The sequence below is a fragment of the Plectropomus leopardus genome, chromosome 6 (genome assembly GCF_008729295.1).
Source record: "Plectropomus leopardus isolate mb chromosome 6, YSFRI_Pleo_2.0, whole genome shotgun sequence".
NCBI classification, from domain to species: Eukaryota; Metazoa; Chordata; class Actinopteri; order Perciformes; family Serranidae; genus Plectropomus; species Plectropomus leopardus.
This window is the reverse complement of record NC_056468.1, coordinates 29943872-29949871: the sequence shown is the minus strand read 5'-3', so window position 1 is coordinate 29949871 and position 6000 is coordinate 29943872.

Here is a 6000-nt window from a genome sequence, read left to right as displayed (position 1 = left end):
TATAGATTCTTGATAGATGTCCAGGTTGAAGTTCAGTTGACGCCTCAATATATCAAATCCTAAATCTGAGTTGGATTTAGTAACGCTGCACCATACAGTACCGCTGTCAGAGAGTGATTGATGTCCAAGCTGCAGGTAGAAGGGTGATTATGTTACATCTGTAAGTTTGACCTTAGTTTCCAAGACACCTGAGAAACCAACACCGTGACAGAGTAGCTTACAATCCACCAGCCTATTGGACAGCAGGACAACAACAAGAGCACTAATTATACATGTTCAAAGAGTCCAAAGAGGGACTTCAAGGTGAATGATTGGTTTTTATGTATCGATATGTGATTGTTGCCAATATACTCAATATTACTGTATTTATTAGTCTTTATATATTATATAGAACAAAAATAAAAACCCCAAACCCTGGTTTTTGCTCAAGTTTAAGTTAAAATTTGAAGACATTTTATGTATTCAATATATTTCTCTCAAATTTTGGTCACAGTTTAGTTATAATTTATGTTAGTGAGCACTTCTACGATAATCCATCCACCTGACAGGTGTAGCAAACATTCTGATTAAACAGCATCCTTACTACGCAGGTGTGCATTTGACTGGTCACAATAAAAGGCACCTCACAAATATGCAGTTTGATCACACAACACAATGCAACAGAATTTGCACGTTTTGAGTGAGCGTGCCATTGGCATGCTGACTGCAGAAACGTCCACCAGAGCTGTTGCCCTTGAACATAAGATGTCTCCAATGTCGTTTCCCTGAATTTGGCAGTACATCCAGTCAGCCTCACAACTGCATCTGAAGGTTAAGATGACAAACTGCTGTCAAGAGCCTTGTGAGGACAAAAGACATGCAGATGAGCTTCTCTGAGACTGTTTCTTTTGGTTGTGCAAACTAATTGTTGCATCAGCTGTTCAGGGGGCTGCTGTCAGATGATCTTGTAGGTGAAGACGGTAGATGTGGCGCTCCTGAGCTGGTGTGATGTGGTGTGAGGTTGGGAGACCGGTTGGATGTACTGACAGAAATGGCATTGCAGAAGGCTTATGTAAACAAACCGCTTACCTATCAGCTGTGCACTCAGAGACATTAACCAGTGAAAAGATGTGTGAGTACTTATTCTCTAATTATTCATACTCACAATAATACTAGCGCAGATAACTTATAGATATCATTGTTAAAATTTCCACACCATATAATACCACTACCTCCACTTTGTACAACAAGCTAGCTTGTTAGCATCCCTCACAATATTTCAAGAAAGATTCAGCTCCCCCACAATGTCACGCCAGTCAGGTGACAACTTACTGTAGCAAAGCCCACATTCCCATCATGCCGTGTGCTGGACTGAGTAATTTTTAGCTTGCAGTTAAATTGGCTGTTTTATGTTCCAAAATGCAAATCATTTTCTGTTAGTGTTTATAATTGTCTGTTAAGAACATGGTGGTTTATGCTTTTTTTTTTTAAAAAAAATTTATTTATTTTATAGTTTACACCATTAGTGAGTTGGCTGGGAGTGACAAAAAAAAAGTTAATGAGTAATAATTTCAGCTGATATCTTATAATCAGCATGCCAAAAATGTGTTCTTTCAACTTTATGACATTTGTGGTGTTAATGTGCTGTACACACAGTCAGAACATTTTAAAATTGTCTTTAACTATGACCAGTTCAAGACACACCTGTGTGGTAACACAGAAAAATATATCTATTGACTAAATCAAAAAGTTTAGATCTTTAACTTTAACCTGTTAAAGTGGGTGCAAAAAAATGGGCTTTGCATATAAATTTAGTAGATATTATCTCCTGAGATTAAATATAAACCGGAATTTCCCCCACTGAGATCAAGATTCAAATCCTCATATGAGCACTGAATCTCAAAATAAGATGAAAAAAGGTGAGAGTATAAGACATAAGACGGGTGAAACCAGGACAAGGACCCTCTTTTTAGCTCTCAGATGATTTCTGCCTGACGGGGGTGAAGTGAAGTCATCGGCAAATCTCTGCTGGAGTGTTACCGACAGGAAAATTTGTACATCTGACATAAAGGTGTGCCTCTGCAGGTATCTCCATTCATCACACAGCAGTGTCCTTACTGAGCAAATATCTGCTTTCTTTTTTCCAGACAGGCTGAGTGAAAAACTGAAAGATGAGGTTATCAGTGACACAAACACAATCTACTCCAATGATAATAATGATTTAAAAAAAATTGGAAAAAAAATAGCTGCCATCTTCATTTACTAACACGCACGCTTCACCACAACAAAGTGCACACAGAAGATGCGTGACCTCACTCTCTGCTCAGGATGGCATTACTCCACTAAATCTTTCCAAAGCATACGTGATTTGTTACTGTAGCAATATTGTAGATGTTTACATGTAGCTATTTTAAAGGTCAGGATTTGTAGGATTTTGTACAGCTTTTCTCACCAACTGTTTTCCTAGAAAAAGTAGCCAGTTCTTTCATGATACGTTTAACTTTTGTTGTGGTTTGGCCTTTTGTTCACACAACGGCATTTTGAGGACCTTGAAACGCAAACTTTTAAAACAAGATTTCAGAGTGTAATTTTTTAAAAATGTCACGTCTTCTGTCACTGGCGTAAATGATGACATCACATCCGCACTTTGCGCTTATGTGTGGTGCTCTACTATGGTGTGTCATTACAAAGTTACATCACCAGCTAGTGGCCTGGCATGCATACTACAGTGTATTTGGTTGTATTTGCAGATTCATGTACTCGAGGATCATTGTCTCAATGTTATCATATGAATGCGGAAGACTTTTCAGTTTTTAGGAGGGCTGTTCTCGTCCAAACGTGGCCTGAGCCTAACTGTCATTTCAGACAGCTCAAAGTTCGCTCACAAATCTGTTAGAACAAATTTCAATAACTCCTCGAGCAAACTTCTTTCAGGTCGCTAAACACTGATCAGTAATATGAACCACCATTTGAACACTGTTTTTTTAAAGCTGTGAGAATAGTGCCTTTAATGCATAGCCCTAACAATCAAATATTTATTTTAGCCAGATTGACCTAAGACTAAATGTTTACCCTCTTAAGTTTCAGGTGCTCATTTCTGTGACTTAAAACCACCTAAAAGTCGCATATGGAGACTAGCTCTGTAGTGAACTTAAAAAAATGGTTCAAAATCTTGTGAACCCTGGTGTGACATTCAGAGAGAAACCCATCATTTCTACACTGACAATAGCTCTGATGGACCAGAATGCAACATTGCCAGATTGACTTTCCTCAGCAGCAAAAACTCATTTGCTGTGATGCTGAAATTGTGACATGTTCCAGGTATCGTCTGCAGGTTTGCAGAAGTCATTTTGGGATGAAGGAAACTGCTAACTGAGGGAGAGCATGTGTTGAGGGGGAGATAAGACATCAAAAAGTCTTTATTCTGTAGTCTGCATTTTAATTTGATGATGTGATATATAAAAGCATAAAAGTAGCAACGTGTTGCTTTTTTCCTGTAGTCTGTCATTATACCTCTGTGTAATGTAAGCTAAAGGTAACACTTGCACAGAGCGTTGTGCAGGTTGATAGTGGTGTGTGGGCTGCGTACTGTTATAAGGCTCTTCTGAGACCTGTCTGATGAACCAATAACACTGTGAATATGATTACTAAGCCCCTGTGTTTCAGCAATACACTAATGAACTCCTGATTCTGGTATGCTGTGCAGCATTAGAGCTGCCCACACTCAGCTGTAAACAGTCTGCTGTAATGGCTTTGGTTGGTGGCTGTTTGTTGATGGGATTCATAATGACGCCATTATAACCATAATAATCATTCAGGGTTAAGAATAGCAACCCATATGCTCATGCAGAAAACAGAGTTTGGAGTATTTCTGACTATTTAATGAGGAGGTTGGTGAAAAAGTCAGGGCTTTTAGGGATATTTGCCTTTGAAATACTGTATGATTTTTTGTGGTTTATGTCTAGATGGTTAAGCTCAGTCTATATTTTTTCACAGTAGTTATCCATCTATGTGGACTGCTGCCAGTTTGCTGAAACAATGATGTACTCTTTCACCAGTTGTGTTTTCTTTCATTCATGGCTTGGAGTTATCTTGTCTGTTCTTCTTTGATTTGCAGTAAAGTCATAGCTCACAATCTCCCCTATAATATTTTTTTTTTGCCTCAGAGAATGAGAGAAAATACCCATTTGAGAAAACAGCCTTTGAAAACATGCTTTGTAAAAATTCATAATTAATTTTTTAGACCAAATACTACGAGGTGTGTAGGGTAAAAAAAAGACTAATATATATATAACTTCCCCAGTTGATGTTTTTTTACATAAAGACATGTTTATGCTTTTAAATATGCAAATGGAGACTTTATGTTATTAAATATGCACAAATTCTGCACCCATCTCCAGAGCATAAATTTAAACATTGGATAAAGCCAGGTCTAAAATTCTTGTTTCAGTTTTTCTTGGCATATTAAGAGTCATAGGTTTGTATAGTACAAAATCTCTTTATATCACTCTTAATCACTAAATCAACTGCCTTTTTTTTAATTTTTTTTTTTAGAAAAACAACTATGTATTTGCATGTTTTTTTCAAAATGCAGTGTTATATAAATAAGGCTATGGATGCTATATGAATAAACTTAATTGTCCTAAAAACTTGTATATTATTAACAGAAATAAAAACTGAAGTGCTACTTAAGTGGAGGTTTAAAGGTTAGAGGAAAAAAAACTCATTTTGTGAAAATTGGCCTTTATATATTTTAATTTAATAAATAAGAGAGACCAAAATATAAATAGAGAAAGACCAAATATAAGAAACTCTAGTTGATTTCTTACATTAAGACAATTATTTGTGGTATTAAAAGTTTGCATATTTATGATGTTTAAATATGCAAAAACAAAGAAAGTATCTAACTGAAAATACATCTGTTTTCCCATAAATTTCCAGAATATAAATTTGAATGTGTATTTGGAAAATTTCTTTTTTTTTACTAGTCTGAAAGAAGACTTGTTTATGGGAGCAGAATAGCCCAAAATCTACTTCAGATGGTTATTTTCTCAACTGTGAAAACAAGGGAAATTTGATGGCTTTCAACTGCAACTGATTTCCAAAGGCAATGTATTAAAGTTGCTACAGTGTGCGCTGGTGTGTTTTTCTGCAATCAAAATTGACTGAAAGTGAAACCGTGGTCTAGAAAGTTTTTGATGAAAAGCAGAAAAACAAGTAGGAAGCCACACCTCTCTTTAAATGTTTATAAGGGTATACAACATGCATCTCCTTAACACAGCAAATGTTTTATAATAACTTTTTTATTTCCTTTATTGTAAATAACTTTGTTTTATTATCCTGCACATGTGGCCATAAAACAAGAGTTGGCAGGACACATGTTGAGTATGTAGGCCAGTATGCAAGTTTTACTATGGACAGTTTTTTTAGGTGATAAAGGTCTTAATATTTACAGATATGTTTTAAAACTGTCAGTGCACCTCCTTAAATATCCAGTTCATAGCAGATATCCTCTGTCAGAAGTGACACCAAGTGAAGCCAACCAGCTGTTAACTTTTTAGTGGCTTTTCAAGGGTCCATTTCATGACCTCAAGATCACTTTCCTCAACTGGGTTTTGTGTGTCAGCACTTTTTTTACAACGGCAGAAAGACATGTGACATCTCCACAAAGTTTAAAGATCATACATGGCATGCAGGGTCACTGTGGCCTGACTACTGGCTTAGTTTGTATTTCTTTAACAGGACTGACAACAACTTATTTATGCTCATTTTAAAGGAAGTGGACTAAAAAATATATGATCACCACAATAATTGTTATAAACAGCAAAATTATCTCCTAAGAAAGCTTTGTGTCTGCAGAATCAGTGTGGATTGATACATAATGATATCATGGCCTTTCTCATTTCACTTCATACTAACCTCATTTACTGTTTCTGCCTCTCCAACCACATCTAAATGTGAGGTGACATCAAGGAAGATATTTTTAGTTCTCAAACACGGCTTTTTTCTATAGTCAGCACT